Source organism: Periplaneta americana, chromosome 9, assembly GCF_040183065.1.
Source record: "Periplaneta americana isolate PAMFEO1 chromosome 9, P.americana_PAMFEO1_priV1, whole genome shotgun sequence".
In the NCBI taxonomy this organism is placed as follows: Eukaryota; Metazoa; Arthropoda; class Insecta; order Blattodea; family Blattidae; genus Periplaneta; species Periplaneta americana.
In genome coordinates this window covers 57,800,179-57,819,230 of record NC_091125.1, presented here as the reverse complement: position 1 = coordinate 57,819,230, position 19,052 = coordinate 57,800,179, and positions in this window count along the sequence as shown.

Genomic DNA, 19,052 nt, shown 5'->3' with positions numbered 1-19,052 from the left:
AGACTTGAATTCGATTTCACTGTGGGCACACAAATTTGGATTAAGGTTAAATCCAGAGAAATCGCAAGCAATCGTAATGGGACATAATCGTCTACGAAGCACTCTTGATAGTAGTAATATACCACATATAATATTGAATGGGATTATTCTTAAATACATACAGTGAAACAGTTAAAAATCTTTGCATTTTTGTGGATAGCGATCTAAATTGGAATACTCAAGTAAGAAACATTTGCAAAAAAATATTTTCTCAACTTCACTTCTTGTTCCGTATGAAAGCATTTCTACCACTTAGTCTAAAAAGAATCTTATTCAGACGCTTGTAATGCCCCATTTTGATTATTGCGATTCTTTGCTAACTAATGTAAGTTCACTCTTAGCTGAGAGACTACAACTCGTTCATAATGTGTGCATACGATTCATCTGCAATACTCGTAAATTTGACCATATAACACCTTCCCTCCAGTTACTTTCATGGAAGGAACGAAGAACAATACATTCACTGTCTCTTCTGTTTAAAATCCTGCATACTTCTACTCCGAATTATCTGTTATCGCGCTTTCAATTTCTTACAACTCTTCGAAACCGACATCAAGCACTTCTTTCTATCCCTCATCATAGAACGTCTTTATACTCATCTTCCTGTATTGTAGAAATACCTCGCCTCTGCAATTCGTTACTCAATGACGTCAGGGACTGCCGGACTTTATCACAATTCAAAATTAAATTGAAAAATTTTATCTTAGTTAATGTTTTTAGGTATTGCTAGAAGTATTAATTTGTGTTTTTTTTCTTTTTCTTTTGTAATCTAGATTAAAATTGCAAATTTCTTGTTTATGTTAGTTAATTAGTTAGGATACAATTAATTATGATACTTAATCACTCATTTGAAGTTTGTGTGACTGCAACCTGTGTCTATTTTTGTGTGGCTTTACTTTGTTTACAATGTTTCTCTCTCTCTCTCTCTCTCTCTCTCTCTCTCTTTATTGTTTGTGTAGCTTTATTTTGTATATAGTGTATTTTTTCTGTTTTTTTTTCTATTATTGTATTTGTATTCCTGGTGTTGTGGAAGAGAAGGCCTGATGGCCTTAACTACACCAGAATAAATAAATCCACTCTTAAAAAAAGGATGCACACCCTCTTCCTCACACACACATGCACGCGCACACACAGACACACATACCGCCGCTCTCTCTCTCTCTCTCTTTCATGCAACGTAAGCCTGTGATAACTGTCGTCAATTTGCAAAAGGAGACATTTCGAAAATAACAAAGTGTTGGAAAATCGCGAAAACTATAAGTTAAATTAAAATGTTCATATATTTTTTTATGATTAGATCACAATGTATACATACATTCAGAATTCATGAACATTTTAATATTGTAAGTCTTATGATTTTTTGTTGCGATTTTCCAACACTTTGTTGTTTTGGACGTATCCCCTTTTGCAAATCGACGACAGAATTAAGTTATTTTATTATTGTAATCTTCATCTTACGATGTTGGATGACGTATATACGTCCGTTGATGTGACATATTAATGAATTTAAATACTATTATAGTCACAATCATGCCATGGTATGAAAGAAAAATTTCACAACCTCGAGCGGGAATCGAGCCTGCGATTTCTTGTACTTCGGTCAGGCTCTCTACCACTGAGCTATCGAGTTCGTCCCACTACAGAGCTTGGAATTATCCTTTCATACTGGCGACTCTGTTATAGAGTACTGTCCATAGCGTCTGATCTAGTCAGCACTGCTTATGGGTGTCACGGCCTACTTGATTGGAAGGCCACCGCGTTGTAATTGCGGCAACGTTACATGGGGGCTCAGATTTGTGGCAGATTGGAAGACTGCTTACAGAAGATATCACTGTCATCAGTAATATTAATCTTTACCTGAAGTATCTAAGTATGTAGAGATAATTTCACATACATAATTCTTTGTCATTTCAGACATGTTGATATTTTAACGAAAGGTAGGTGTAGTTATTAGTTTCAGATGTCTGCCCTTGTGGCAAACCAGTGTTCGATATTTGTAAACAAATAATATCTGTCGTAGCCTACTACTCAATAATTAGGCGTACTGCAAAATTTAAAATGATCTTGCAAGTACTAGCTGCTCTGGCAAAGAGGGAAAATTAGAAATATTGTGCAGAATTCCATGATATATTGCAGGAACCCTTACTTTCTTACTTACCTACAAATGGCTCTTAAGGAACCCGGAGGTTCATTGCCGCCCTCACATAAGCCCGCCATCGGTCCCTATCCTGTGCAAGATTAATCCAGATTCTACCATCATATCCCACCTCCCCCAAATACATTTTATATTATCCTCCCCTCTATGTCTCGGCCTCCCCAAAGTCTTTTTCCCTCCGGCATCCCAATTAATACTCTATATGCATTTCTGGATTCGTCCATACATACTACATGCCCTGCCCATCTCAAACGTATGGATTTAATATTCCTAATACGAATATGAAGAATACAATGCGTACAGTTCTATATTGTGTAACTTTCTCCATTCTCTTGTAACTTCATCTCTATTATCCTCAAATAATTTTCTAAGCACCTTATTCTCAAATACCCTTAATCTCTGTTCCTCCCTCAAAATGAGAGTCCAAGTTTCAAAACCATACAGAACAACTGGTAAAAACCGGTATAAATTCTAACTTTCAGATTTTTGAGAACATACTGATTACAAAAGCCTCTCAATCAATCGAATAATATTAGGCATTTCCCATATTTATTCTGCATTTAATTTCCTCCCGAATGTCATTTATAATTGTTACTGCTGCTGCAAGATATTTGAATTTTTCCACCTCTTCGAGGGATAAATTTCCAATTTTTATATTTTCATTTCATATAATATTTGGTCACGAGACATAATCATATACTTTGTTTTTTCGGGATTTACTTCCAAATCTATCTCTTTACTTGCTGCAAGTAAAATGTCCGTGTTTTCTCTAATAGTCTGTAAATTTTCTCCTAACATATTCACGTCATCCGCATAAGGAAGCAGTTTATGTAACCAGTTCAATTCTAAACGCTCTCTGTTATCCTGGACTTTTTTTATTGGCATAATCTGGAGCAAAGTTAATACGTAAAGGTGATAGTGCATCTCCTTGCTTTAGCCCACAGTGAATTCGAAAAGCATCCGACAGAAACTGGCCTATACGGACTCTGCTGTACGTTTCACTGAGACACATTTTAATTAATCAAACTAGTTTCTTTGGAATACCAAATTCAATAAACACTTCTCTCTTAACCGAGTCATATGCCTTTTTGAAATCTATGAATAATTGATGTACTTTACCCTTATACTCCCATTTTTTCTCCAGTATCTGTCGAATATAAAAAATCTGGTCAATTATAGTCGACATATTACGCATAAAACCGCACTGATGATCCCCATTAATTTAATCTAAGTAAGGAGTTAATCGTCTCTAAAGAATATTGGACAAAATTTTGTACGAAGTCAACAAAAGTGAAGTTCCTCGAAAGTTACTGCGGTAAGTCTTTTCCCCTTTTATAAAGATAGGTACAATTATGGACTCCTTTCATTATTCTGGTACAATGTCTTTTTCCAAAATAGTTAATACAAGCATATAAATTTCGCTACATAATGCGCTACCGCCCTCTTGTATTAATTCTGCCGGAATTTGATCTATAGCTGAAAACTTGTACTTTTTCAGGTTTTTTATTGCAGTTTCGACTTTAGAAAGTGTGAGTTCGAATATAAATGACTCAGCAGATTCTATTTGAATTTCGTCCCATTAATTTCTATTTGGCCTATGTACATTTTAGTAGTTGCCCAAAATAGTGTTCCATCAGTTCTTGATGGAATGAGTTTCCGAACCCTATTAAATAAAAATGTAACAATTACGGATAATGCCTTTTTTAATTAATTAATGTTATGTTTTAAGTTCAGTCTTCTGACCCGCAAGAAAATGACTTGTGTTACCTCAATTTTGTATTATTATTATTATTATTATTATTATTATTATTATTATTATTATTATCATTATTATTATTATTATTATTATTATTATTATTATTATTATTATTATTATTATTATCATTGTTTGTAAACCTCATAACAAAATTATTTCGGACAATAATAATGAGACGTTTTATCGTGCCTACATGGCGTAATAAACTGAATTATTTCCTTAATTGTGAGATATTAAGTAGGCTATATGCTGCAATCGTCTTTAATTTGCTCACTGATACAACATGGTTAATGTTTTATGAATACATATCCAACAAAGTTTGAGAATCTACTTTTATTTCATGATAGAATTTAGAAACATTTTTCATTCAAGCAGACTATAACATGACAGATGTCGGCCCCCACAAATGCATTGTAGCGGCGTTGCCACATTCAGTGCGGTGGCCTTTCATCAAGTAGGCCGTGTATGGGTGTGAAGAAACTTTACAAACGTAATCTTCATCTTACGATGTTGGATGACGTATATACGTCCTCTATAACAGGGTCGCCAGTATGAAAGGATAATTCCAAGCATTTGGCATGAGACGAACTAGATAGCTCAGTGGTAGAGCGCCTGACCGGAGTACAGAAATTCGCAGGTTCGATTCCAGCTCGAGGTTGTGAAATTTTTCTTTCATACCATGGCATGGTTGTGACTATAATAGTATTTAAATTCATCATATTTTATTATTGTTTTGGAGACTTGGGAAGAACGAAACTTATTCAGTACTGTATAGTGAAGTTTGTTTCTTATTGTGTGCACGTCAAACAGTGAAAGAGTGAAGTGTAGGTAATGGCAATTTGTGTTACATATGTTGCACTGGCGGCTCGCAACCTGAAAAGTTTAAGCTCTTTTATTGAGGGACATGATGTACGACTTACCTATTTTTGAAGATTAAATTGATTCGTCTCTCTCTACGAATGGAGAATTTGTCAATGATGTCGTCATGAAATGGCTGCTTCTCAATCAGATCATGTAGCAAGTCCTTGTGAATGGAAATGTACGCCAATAATGTTAATCTCCCTTGTGCCATTGAATTGCGAAGATTTGTCTTTATGCGGTTGAGTGCAGTAAAACTTCGCCCACTGAAACGCTTTGTTGACGGTAATGTCACAATAAGGGAAAAGAGCCTATAGGTTTCTTCAATACGTCTTTGTTTTCTCTTACACGTTCTATCAGGGGAAATGTTCTGGTACTCATGATTTGCAGAAAGAAGTTCTAGTACTGTTTTCAAACGACTTACTTTTAACAAATTTGGGGAAGTCTTTTGTAGAGTGGCAAGAGCATTAGAAGGAAAAATATTCGAATACTGAAGAAATTTTGAAGTATTGACAAAAGAGCAAAGCTGGAGCTCTTCAATGTCTTGATATCTGTGTTAAGTTGCATAAAAATTACGTTACGCATTTCAAAAATAATTGTGTGTACTTCTTAAAAAGTTCACCTGACAGCTTAACATATTTCCGCCCTGAAAATTCACCGATTTCTTTAGCTTTTTCAAAAAAAATAATAATAATAATAATAAACTGACAGAAACTTCATCTGTTTTCACATAATCCATCCGAGTTCCATGCCGATTTTTTTTATTCCAACTAACAAACAGGGCCAACAAAACAATTTTTCCAAATAAGAACTACCGCACAGCCACTGATATTCACTATACCACACACTTGTAAAATGTTTGGTGTAAGATCTCACACCTTTCCTTTTCAGCTTTTTTGCCGATATATTAATAACAAGTGTTAGTTTCCCCGCTAACAATTCTTTTTATTTTAGTCGGTTATTTAACGACGCTGTATCAACTACGAGGTTATTTAGCGTCCATGAGATTGGTGATAGCGAAATGAGGCCGAGGATTCGCCACAGATTACCTGACATTCACCTTACATTTGGGGAAAACCTCGAAAAACACCCAGCCCGGTAATCAATCCAAGCGGGGATAGAACCCGCGCCCGAGCGCAACTTCAGACCGGTAGTTAAGCGCCTCAACCGACTTTGCCACGCCGGTGGTTTCCCCGCTAACACTACATCTCTTTCATCACCTTCAGTCCATCGCAGTCTGTAACACGCTACACACTTATCGTTTATAGGATACATTCCTCGTTGTTAATAAAAATATTTGAGTCATCACTTTTAAAAACAATACATAAAACTATGACTAAAATAAATAACTGCTTAGTTAACTTAGGCCCAATTGTATAAAACTCCCTGACTAAAGATCAACTTTGATCGAAGATCGAAAAGTGAAGTGAGTTCAGACACTTCTTCTATTGTATAAAACTTTTCTGCGATGAAATTACCTTGGTTCAAATGCAATCTTTCACGTGAAAAGAATTTGGCAACATCGCATAAACAGGTGAAATACGTGATGCGCGGACCATGTTATACAGGTTTGTTCAGTGTTGCCAATCTAGCGACTTTAACTCTTTTTTCAACAACAATTTCTTTTAACTTTTATATAGCTTAAATGGGGATTTAGTGACTTTTTAGCACCCCATAGTGACAAAATTTAATCTTTCTTTTTTGATAATGAGAAATCTAGCGACTTTACAACTACTTTTTGGCGACTTTCCGTATTACACTCTGTTGGAGACACTGGTTATTTTTGTGCAATGTAAATAATGGCGGACAATAAGAAGAAGGTTGACTGTTCTCCAAGTTGTTATCATGTTATGGTGTTTGATACTGCTAAACATAATAAAGCTTTATAAAACGACAATTTTCGTTTAATAATACAGTTCATTGAACATTTATGAATGACCTATCATATCCATTAATATTTAATGGTTGTTATAAACATAATATAATTATAGGTTATGTTATTTGATACTGCTGAACACGAAAAAGCCTTATAAAATATAAGAATGTTTGTGTATTAAGGCAAGAGATTGAAAGAAATATATATATGAATGTACCTAACATATCTATTAATATTAATAATAATGGATATTGTATTTGCACAATCTGTCACTCGTAGATTTCGAACAGAAAAGAAATAACAACTTGGATCATCTAACTTAATCGGAGAAATTTCTTCAGTCAAAGTTGACTTTGGTTTGAGACAAATTAATTTCAGATTAGACTTTATACAACACAAAATTCCAAGTTCATCTGAAACAAGGATCAATTTAACCTCTAATCTAAGATTAAATGATTTATACAATCGGGCCTTAATCTTCTAATATATCGTTTTAGCAACAAGACATAACACAGTCACTCTATTTACACGTCTCACAAAATGAAATTAACAGGTACAAAGAAGTGTGAACACTGTGAAAGACAAGGAATTTTGTCTCATTGTGTTCGCGTGCCGTTATTTTCCTTTCAAAAGAGCCAAGCCAGGTGGCTATAAGATTCAAGTACCCTCGCAAACAGGCTCTATAGAAATCTTACAAGTGTTCGTTGCCATGGTTACCCGTAAACAAATTCGCAAATTGAGAAGCTCTACCTCTGAAAGAGGGATATAGCTGCAATTGTCACCCTTCCCCACTCTGCGCCAACCAGTAGTGATAATGGGACTAGTGTTCCATAATGCAGAATACCTAACTGCAGATCATATCACAAAGTAGAACGTAAAAGACAAAAATGAAGTGAAATAAAATAAAATATTGTGACGGCCACGTGAGGTTCGATCTCACGACCAACAGAGCAAGAGCTAAGTCGGCCGTGACGGGCAGGTTACGCGCGCATCTGCTTCCTGGGGCATGTGCTGTGGGGAGAAAGGGGAAAGAGCGACCGCGGCAGAGAAGTGGAAATATCCAGATTATTCGAGAGTGGAATCTTTCGCGAACTTTCCAGAAACTATAGTTTGGTTATAAAAGAGAAGACGCAAGTGAACGTCAGTCAGTCCGTCAGTAAGCCAGTGTTGTTACAGGCAGTTTTGGACAGTAAGCGAGTTAGTCTTGTGTGGCAGTGAAGCCAGCTTCGAGACCAGAGCGCGACTTGAGTTGTGTCCGTAACTGTGGAGCCTGAAGCCCGGAGTTCGAGTGCAGTGGACCGCAGTTGGGGGACCTGAGTTCGAAGTGCAGCGGATCGTCTCTGAAGGTCTGGGGTTCGAGATTTCGTGAACGCGAGTGACTGAGCTAGAAGAACTAGCCAAGACAAACGAGCTGTGAACTGAGAACTGACAGTTCTGTATTGTAAATAGTGCTTTGTGAATATTAGTCATGATTAACAGTTCATTGTTGTTCGTAATAGTCCAAGTAAATTGTCATTGTCGTTTGTGGAGTGCAATAACGAACGCTGTGTTGCTGTGCGGAGAGCAAATCCCATTGTTGACGGGAGTGATATTAAATTGTAGAGAGTAATAATTATTGTTGAGATAATAAAATTATATTGTTGACTTGGAATAAAAGTTTACATTGGTGTCAGAATCGGGACATTATCGACATAATGGAGAACCTACAGCAAATACAGCAAGCCATCACGGAAATGAAAGATGAAATGAAAAACGACATAAGTGAAGTGAAAACGGAGGTGAAAAGTGACATAAGTGAAGTGAAAGGCGACATAAGCGGAGTGAAAGGTGACATAAGCGGAGTGAAAGATAACGTCACTACCCAAATTGAAAGCGTTTCGGCCCACGTAGATGGAATTGTCGCCATCGTGAAAGACGAACTTAAGGCCGATTTGGATAAACTAAACCAGAATTTTACAACTATAAACGAGACAGTAGCCGTGTTGAGACAGGATGTAGACCATTTTGACGACAAAATCCGCGATCTCGAGTGTCGTCAAGAGCAGATGAGCGAGTTGCTGGACAAGACGAGTGAGGTGATGGACAAACACGCTGAGGAAAACAAGCACATACTCGCGTTAATGGACCAACATGCTGAAGAAAACAAGCACATCCTCGCGTTGGTGGATCGCTAGCCTAGAGAACAGAAACACATAATTGCCGAGGAAGTTCAACGGGCCGTGGAAAGATCGACGCCAAAATTGAAGACCTCACATAGTGGCCCTGTGGAACCATCGCCTTCAGCCAGACATTGCAACGTCAAGACGACGAAGTTCGACGGTACGACGTCTTGGGCGATATTCCGTCGCCAGTTCGAGGCCATCGCTGAGCACAATGGGTGGACGCCGGCAGAGAAAACTACTCAGCTGCTGTCTGCGCTTCAGGGACAGGCGTCGGAGATTCTTCACAGCGTTCCAGAAGATGGGACAGCCGCTGAGATAATGGCGGCCCTGGAGGGACGTTATGGTGACCATCAACTTGCGGCAGCATTTAGGACCCAACTGAAAACGAGGGTCCAACAGTCAGGCGAGTGCCTACAAGAATTTACGATGGCGGTGGAACAACTTGCCCATAAGGCCCTCAGGGGCCTACCTAATGACTTCATCGCTGGAGAGGCGGCCTACACCTTCGGCAGCGGAGTTCGAGACCCGGAAATAAGACAACAGCTACTCCTGGCAGAGTATCGCGCCATCAACGCAGCTCTGGCGGCGGCCCTCAGGATGGAGGCGGCCAAGTCGGCGGCGGGAGTCTTAACACCGCACTGGATCAGTAGCGTCACGGCGACGGATGCTGGGGGCACCAACCGAAGCCACCCGAGCGGCAGAGACGAGGAGCGCCCACCTGCTGGTCCTGTGGCAGACCGGGACACTTGAGAAGGGACTGCGAGCGATCTGGCCGCAGGCAGGAGAGAGAGGTGGCCGACGTCGAGGAGCGCCAACAGTCAACGGAGCGGCGGAGACGACGGGCGCCCACCTGCTGGTCCTGCGGGAGACCGGGACACCTAAGGAGGGACTGCGCTCTGGCCACCGGCAGGAGAGAGAGGTGGCTGACACCGAGAGGGGCCAACAGTCACCTGAGCAACGGGGACGACGGGTGCACACCTGCTGGTCCTGTGGTAAACCTGGGCACTTCCGGAGGAGTTGCGACCGACCTGGCTACAGTCAGGAGTGAGAGGGGACCGATGCTAGGAGGAGCACGTCGGCGCCTTCATCACCGTCCCCTCGGCTCGTCCTGAAACCGGTCAACAGAAGATGCGACGATGGGCTGATTGCTGAAGGACGGATAAGAGGCCGTCCATGCAGAGTACTGGTGGGTGGACACCGGGGCGATGCTCACTATCGCCAGACCAGACGTCGTGGGTGGCCTGCCTGGGAGGACGCCGCTGCGCCAATACGAGCTACGGACTGCTTCAGGCGAGATCTTGCCCATCCAGAGAGAAGTCTTCCTGGATCTGACCTTGGGGAAAAGGAAACTGGAGATGTGGGTGTTCGTCGCCAACATCACCGAGGACGTCGTCCTGGGACTCGACGCCATGCGGTTACTCGATGCGACAGTGGACGTCCGGCGCCGTATACTCCGTCTTGGTCGGGATGAAGTGTTCCTGATGGACGCCGAAGACCAACCCGTGGCCAGCGAGCTCTCCTTGGAGGTCCAAGTGGAAAAGCAAGACGGCGCCCACGCAGTACGATTATCGCTGCCCAGCCAAGCATAGGATGGGGTGGCACCACCATAAGGAGGGAGCAGCCGGTGGACCCTAAACTTTGGACCGACTAGCGGCCTACCAAGGGACTGTACGGGGCGGCAAGTCCTAAGGAGGGAGCAATGTGACGGCCACGTGAGGTTCGATCTCACGACCAACGGAGGAAGGGCTAAGTCGTCCGTGACGGGCAGGTTGCTCGCGCATCTGCTTCCTGGGGCATGTACTGTGGGGAGAAAAGGGAAAGTGCGACCGCGGCAGAGAAGTAGAAATATCCAGATTATTCGAGAGTGGAATCTTTCGCGAACTTTCCAGAAACTATAGTTTGGTTATAAAAGAGAAGACGCAAGTGAACGTCAGTCAGTCCGTCAGTAAGCCAGTGTTGTTACAGGCAGTTTTGGACAGTAAGCGAGTTAGTCTTGTGTGGCAGTGAAGCCAGCTTCGAGACCAGAGCGCGACTTGAGTTGTGTCCGTAACTGTGGAGCCTGAAGCCCGGAGTTCGAGTGCAGTGGACCGCAGTTGGGGGACCTGAGTTCGAAGTGCAGCGGATCGTCTCTGAAGGTCTGGGGTTCGAGATTCCGTGAACGCGAGTGACTGAGCTAGAAGAACTAGCCAAGACAAACGAGCTGTGAACTGAGAACTGACAGTTCTGTATTGTAAATAGTGCTTTGTGAATATTAGTCATGATTAACAGTTCATTGTTGTTCGTAATAGTCCAAGTAAATTGTCATTGTCGTTTGTGGAGTGCAATAACGAACGCTGTGTTGCTGTGCGGAGAGCAAATCCCTTTGTTGACGGGAGTGATATTAAATTGTAGAGAGTAATAATTATTGTTGAGATAATAAAATTACATTCTTGTGTTGGAATAAAAATTTACAATATTAAAGTACTTGTAAATAAGTGAAGTTGCGCTTAGTAAACAGGTGAAGCGCGGCTTCACGAGCTTCACCCGAAAAACCGCCCCTGATATGTTGCACAGTGATCTTTTAAAATAAGTGAAAGTGTCCCAGCAAGAAAGAAAATTGAATACTCCCAGAATATTATTAATCAGAGCGAGAAAATGATGAACAGTTTAAAGGATAATTATGTAAAAACAAGAAAGGGGATCATTTTTCGTCTGTTACAGTCGCAGCGAATGCAGTACTGTATATCACCTTTAAATAAATCTCGTATCGAAACTCTTTTGTAAATACATGAAAAATTCCTGATTAATACATATTAATGCGAAACATTATCAATAAGATATTACTGTGTAAAAACAAAATTGCATGACTTAGCTATGTACGCTGAGTAAAGATGCCAGTAATTATATTTAGAAAAATTGTTCCATTTCATTGGTTAGGGATGTGCTATATAGTAATACAACAGTATCATCTTTCTTAGATTACACTGTTTTGTAATTAATATTAGGTATAATACAAAGAGGAAATTTAATTAATGTACTCTAATCTGTTTTTTTTTTCGATCATTTTCTCCTGATTTTCGTCAGTAAGTCGTGGCAACACTGGTTATCGCTAATAAAATTGTGGTTCATTTTAATTTTAACTTTCAACTGGAGCGGTAAACAATTGGTACATAACTGGATCAGATGCGTCCCAGTAACTGCCCCGTCTTATCCTTTTGAAGGCTATTGATTCAAGTACCGTATATCGAAAGTACGTTTTTGAAGGATGGATATATTATACTATATCCGCTTAGAGAACGACTCTGACACACTGCCATCGTGAGGCCGTAAGGTAGACCACGTGACTCGCTTAACAGCTGATCGCGAAGGGCGGCCTTTCAACCATAAGAATTAGTTAGATTGCATGAATAATAACATCATATTTCTCCGAAATGTAGTGTAATTGCATCAGTAAAATTTGAAACCGTGATTGTGAGACATTTGAGACATAATTCACTTGCAACTTAATGTATAATATTATTTTTGGTATGAAAATTACGTTGTTGCAGGCAAAGTTCGTACATATGTGTAATACCTGCCTGTATTTCGATTAAATATTGCGTCCTTTATGTGGTTAAGTGAATTTTTGTGTAATAATAAACACGTGAAAGTGAAACATTGACTGGCATGTAAAGTAAGTTGTGATTAGGCGTAAGTGCAGCGTTACTGATTGTACTCGTGTCTAATCCATTGTTGTTATTTTACCGTATTTGTTTTATTAAATTTAAATTATTGTGCCCTTTTTATATGTGAATAACCTGCATTGTAAATAATACGACGTTTCATAATATACACAATTTGAACTAAAAACGAGCTACTGTACATATAGTATATTACGAAAAATTATACCGTATAGTTTTCATTACTGTTACAATACCTAATATTGTAATTAATTGAAATAAAGCATGCACGCTTCATTACGAAATTATTGCACATTCTTTTATGCACAATTAAATAATTTTCAGTTGCATCGCAAGCATATTTTGATGTGTCGAAATTATAGGTTATGTTTACTCTATTAGTACTTACCTTATTTGTATATTCGCAATTATGCATTACAATTAAGCATAACGCTACATACAACTTGTAAATACAATTTGTCTACACTTCAATTGTATTTATTCGTTTCATACGGTATTTCAATCTGAAGTCTGATTAGTTCAGTATGTTACTAGGGCTAAACTAGGGCTGGGGTACTGTAGTTCCCTTCGTACTCGTACACCTTGCATATACGCAGTGGCGGCCCGTGCCTTTCTTGGATGGGTGTTCACAAAAAATGAGTAATAAACACACTGATAAATTGTCGTATAGCTGAGTCACGCGTCAGAGATAAACGTTTTCTAATATGCATGCACCATATCTACGCATATAAAACCAAAAATTAAAACCATTAGGCCTAAACAATAGTAGAGTAAAATTAATTCATAGGACTCACCTTCACTGCTGTTGTAGATGGTGTTGAAGATCTGGATTTATTTGTAGAGAAACTCCATGCGCCTAGTTTTGAGAGATGCAAACTTATCAATAACTTTATTATTGAAGTCTCTAATGTTGTTAACAAGTTTTTTTTCTACTACCAACATAGCCAATGCACTTAACCGGTCTTCTGTCATGGTGTTACGGAGGAATGTTTTAATCCTCTTCAGAGTCGAAAAACACCTCTCTGGTTCAGATGAGGTCATCGGTGTTGTGACAATTATCCTAAGCAATTCACTCAGCTGATGGAAAGTATCTTCATGTAAATTATTTTCTATTAAAATTTGTAGCATGGCTACTGCTCCATCAGCATTGTGAAAGTCACTTCTCCCATAAAGGACTTCCAGCTCAGTCCTAAGTTGAGACTTTACTAGAGACGGGTACGTTATGACGGCTTCTTCCAGTTCTTTATCAGGAAATGATTTAAAAAATGAAGGAAACAAGTTGACATCCACTAATCTAGATCAAACCAAGTGGTTAGTGACGGCAAAGCGGTCATTTATGTGAGAGATGATGGCATCGCAAACCTCCTTTGCCTCCGAAGTTCGATGCTCTTCTCTTCTTCTTTTTCGTAGTGGAACATGTAATGATTCTAGAATTCCTTCTTCCATGGAATCAACACTAACGTTTCTAATAATTTTCACCGTCGTTTGGAATGATGTTAAACGATGTTTGGCCTTAATGGCATCGATGTTTCGTTGTTGCAACATCTTAAACAAAATATCCGCGTGAGGCATAATGCGGTGAAAAAATTCTAACCAGAATAAAAAATTTACATCTTCTAAAAGTGCCAAAAGACCAGTCGGTTCTCGACGAATAGTGTGGTCAGTATTTTGTATGTGTGAAATTTTATCCAAACATTCTATTAGAGCCTCCTTATTTTCATATATTGCATTTATTGTTCTGATATTGAACATCCAGCGCGTTTCAGCAAGCCTCGGAAGTCGCTGTTGAACAATATCGTCAAGCACTTTCATTCTCAAAGAGGATCTAGAAAAAAATGCTGGAAAGCCGGAAAGATTTGAGAAGAAAATCCTGACAGAACTATTAATGGATGAAGCTTTCTGCAAGACTAGATTAAACTGATGTGCGTAACAATGGATATAATATTCTGAGGATAGATAAGTTTTACTCTGGCTTGTACGCCGTTAGCTGCACCACTCATCACCGCTGCACCATCATAACACTGCGGTATCAGCTTGTGTGGTTGGTTACCTATATGTTTTGTCAGCTCTCTGATGATAACTTCTGACAAAGCCTCTGCACTTTGGCCATCGGGATTAAAAAAAAAAAACAGAATCTTTCTACTGGATGCCCACCAACTTCATAACGGTAAATTATTACCATTTGTTGAAGTGTTGTGACGTCAGTCGTTTCATCGGCCATTACTGCCAAATAATTGGCTTTTTTATTTCCTCAGAAATATAATCCCTACAGACTTCTAACATGCTGTCTAGAATCTCATTTTGAACAGTTTTTGAAGTTCCTTTAAACACTTTTGCACTGTCAAGATGTTCCTTCATTGCTGCATCGATCGAACTAACAAAATTGACAAGTCCCCTGAACACCCCCGGATTATCTGAACTTTCACTTTCATCGTGACCTCTCAGAGCCATCAAACACCCCACAGAACATAATACAATCGATTAATCTAGAAAGAATATGTCTGTTTTTCTCTACCTGTTCATTGTGCTTTCTAACTGATAGCCTATAAGCACTATCTAATTGATCTTGGATATTCGAACGTCCTAACAATGATAATTCAATGCATGCGTTTTATGTGCGTGTGTACTTTCATGTTTTCTTGTCATAGAACTTATATGACTAATGTCCCTAAAACCTGTTTTTGTCCATGCGTTTGATTCCTTGCTGAATATCAGGCAGGGAAAACAAAACAAAGCATTTCTAGCAGAGCATCCGCACAACCACCTATAGTTATTATACGTAGATATATTGAATTTTCTACGATATTCCCGTTTTTTTCACATTTTGTTACTTGCTCTATTGTTAGTTCTGGCCGATCAGGACCTAATCTTTTAGCTGCTAATTTATCATCATAAGAGAGCGAGTCTTTGCTTAATAGCGACTGAACGGAATTCATTGTTAAAGAGAAACTGTACACAATGTACAGTTCCCAATCAGTGATCACTAAAAATAATTAATCACAGTCTAACACAGTCTTATACACTATTATACAACTTCTAACGAAATCACATTAAAGCTATATTCTGCTCAACGCACTTATACTATGGTCTATAAATAATTTTGTACGAAACCACAATAATTTAACACACTCACAATTTCACACACGTTCGTCTCCAAACTTCGAGTGCTACTGTTTCAGCTTTCAATACGCACCAATGCAACTTGTATTTTCCTTACTTTGCTGAACAAAAGACAACAGAATCAGCCCCCGCGCGTAACGGTATTTTGAAAAGAAAGAGTAAAGAGAGAAAACGAGGAAAGAGGGAGAAAGGAACAGGATGCCAGACCCAAGTGAGATGGAGCATCTCTCTTTCTCTGTCACTAGCACGTTAAGATTTGTGCGAGCCAGAGCTGTTGTAACCATTGCAACAAACTACAAAATATTCCCGCCTCATGCTATTTCACCCTGCTACAGAAAAATTGTGCGAACTGCGAGCTGTTGTCAACCTGTCCAATGGAAATTTAAAGACACACGAACGGGACATTCTCTCGAGACTAAAAATGTAGGAATGTCATTGCGTATTGGAAAGTAATAGATGTAATAATATTAATAAAGTAATACGTATGGTTATTGTTGGTTTTTAAGGTATTCACGTGCTCCTGTGCTCATATAGAGGAACCGCCGCTGCATATACGAATTAGTTTGTTTAGTTTAGGTTTTTATTATGCTTTGCGTATAGGATCAAATGCATCTCCACAAAAAATAAATTCAACTGTTTTCACTTCAGAAATTACCGGAACTACCTCAGCGCTAGTTTCCGTTATAGTCAGCGACATATGCAATGAAAGGGAGAAAGAAACTAGCCACTCTACCCCATTATTTCTTGGCTTAGTTGCTTTATGAGTGCTACCTTATTGGCCTTCGGACACTTGGCTAAACGATAGCTGTACTGCAATAAGGCAACCCCTAAGCAACTAGCGGTCTTACTAATAAAAACTCTATATACAGATGTTTAAGTGTCTTATACTTATACAATGAGTAGCTCGTTTATAAGTCGTGTGTGAATTTCTTACTAATAATCACTACATACGTCGTGTATAACAGTATAACCAGAGCGGGTAGAAGAGAAAGTGACGATACTTCCACTAGTCCAGCGGTTCGTCGCAGAGCGGCGCTCGCTCTGTTTTCTGTTCTCAGTTTCAGGAGCGCTATTCGAGTCAATGCAGATATTTTAAAAATACCCACTAGATAAAAGTATATTATAGTTTATCACAATATTTTACTTATTTAAAAAATGTAATACTACTACATTAACTACTCTTGAGTTATATCATACACTCCTGAATCGTAAATATGAGTATAATAATCAACAGTAAACTGGAACATTCTGCCAGCTTCAGAGAGAAGAACGCAAAAAAAAGTACAGCTTCGCAAAACTGAACATTTTTGTGTTGTAAGTATATTTTGACACAATATTATAGTTTTCGATGTACAAGAAAGTATAGTATAATATATCAAATGGGACATTATATTTTCACCAATACTTTTTTACTACTGCTTTCTAATGCAGTGGAAGAGAAGGCCTCATGGCCTTAACTCTGCCAGGCAAAATAAACCCACTACTACTACTACTACTACTACTACTACTACTACTACTACTACTACTACTACTACTACTACTACTACTACTACTACTACCTATTAGTTTCAGTTGTATCTGGTTTATTCGCAACCCTAAGGGGAAAAATAAATATTACTTGAAACTCAGACTTACAAATCAAGCTTCGATATTATATCTATGCAAATGCAGGTTTTGAACTTTTGAGATACCATATCTAAGTTTTTTTTATAAATGAAAGTAATTTAATAGCATTACGTTAACTATGTAATTTTATGCCACTTATTAGAGAATATTAAATTAACTATGTTTGCTTTATTACATCCTCATATGTTTGATTAGAAACATCTTGTGTTGTGGAATGTAATAAACAAACTTAATATAATTACAAACCAGATTAAACTGTAGGCCTACATATAAAGCAAAATTATACTTGTTGGGTTACTAAAATAAGTTCTACGTTAATTACAACTAAAGTGTTATTAAAAATAAAATACTAATTTTATTAAACATGTACCTTTAATGAAGCAGAAACTAGATGCTTGCGACTTTTGAGAGCTTGCGGGATGATTTCGCCATTTTTGATGACAAGTTCCTTCCGAATTTCCATGACAAGTTCCTTCCGAATTTCCTTGGCCCGGAAAAAGAAGCGACACTTCAAATAATGGAAAATAATTTTAGGAACTATTTCCATGGCATGTTCTTCATTGCATCCTAGCGTTGGCACATGAAGTTTGTACTCGATAAGGCTGTCTAGCGTATCATAAAAAATATCACCCCACAAACTATTATTTGACGCTATCTTGACACCAACTGTTGTCTCAGCATTAAAACATTCATAACACATTCAGAAGGATGCATTAGAAAAGAGTTCGAGCTTCCATAATCTTTAATTTTAGTGAAAGCGGACACATTCTGTTCTCTTAGTGATGCACTGCGAAGCTTATTTACGCAGAACACACAGTCAGTAAATCTGCATGCTTTATTGACGATATAACCAGCTAAATAATACACAAGGCATTCTTTTGCTAACTTGTCACTCTGTGTAAGAGAAGGCAGATTACTTTCCCAATCGTACATTTCAATTGGATTATCATCAACCACCAACTTATCACTGATTTTCTTCAAGGCGGCGACTTTACGCTCCTTATTTGTTTCTTCTGTAGCTCTCGCAAGGGTGCGCATTTGATTCAACAAAACAACAGGAGGAGGGAGTCTTTGAGTTTAGTGCGTCTGCAAGGTCATTCATTTGCCTTGTGAATTCTTCTGTACTTTCACTTCCCTCAAACCCATCACAATTTATGGCCCTAAAAATTGTATGGACTTTGCCATGCTCGCACTAAACAGCTGGAATGCTAGTCTTGCGTTCATTCGCTGGAAGGAAGTAGGGTCAATGTGACTAGATGTAATTTTGGGGCGTGACCTAAGCCCTGAAAATTCAGGAGATGTGTCTTTAAAATATACCCGTCTATAAACATCAAAGTTTATGTCCTGGTTACTAAATTGTACTACATCCTTGTCATGAAAGTTATTTCAGATACATTTTAAAATATGTACCGCATCAGAAAACGCCCATAATTTCCTTTTCTGGTCTACGGGGTTAGGGAGAGAACAATTAACTTTTCCATTTTTTCCAGATATGCCAAGACATTTCCAAGCGGCTTTGTTTGTCTGACTCCCATCAGATTTGATTCCAATCACCTTGACACCAGCTCGTTCAAGCTCAATAATTACTTGCAAAATTATTTTTGGCAATGTGTCTCCAGGTGTAGCATTTCTACTCGCGTATACTGCAACAGGTTGCACCCAGTTGTGGAGTAATGGCACATACATGCATACAAGCGCATGATTAGCTAAGGTGTTCTTCTGATTTTCGGGTGTCACGTCTCCCAAGTTAACAAACCCTTCCACCTTAAGTGAAATACTATTAAACGCTACCTCCTCGCGT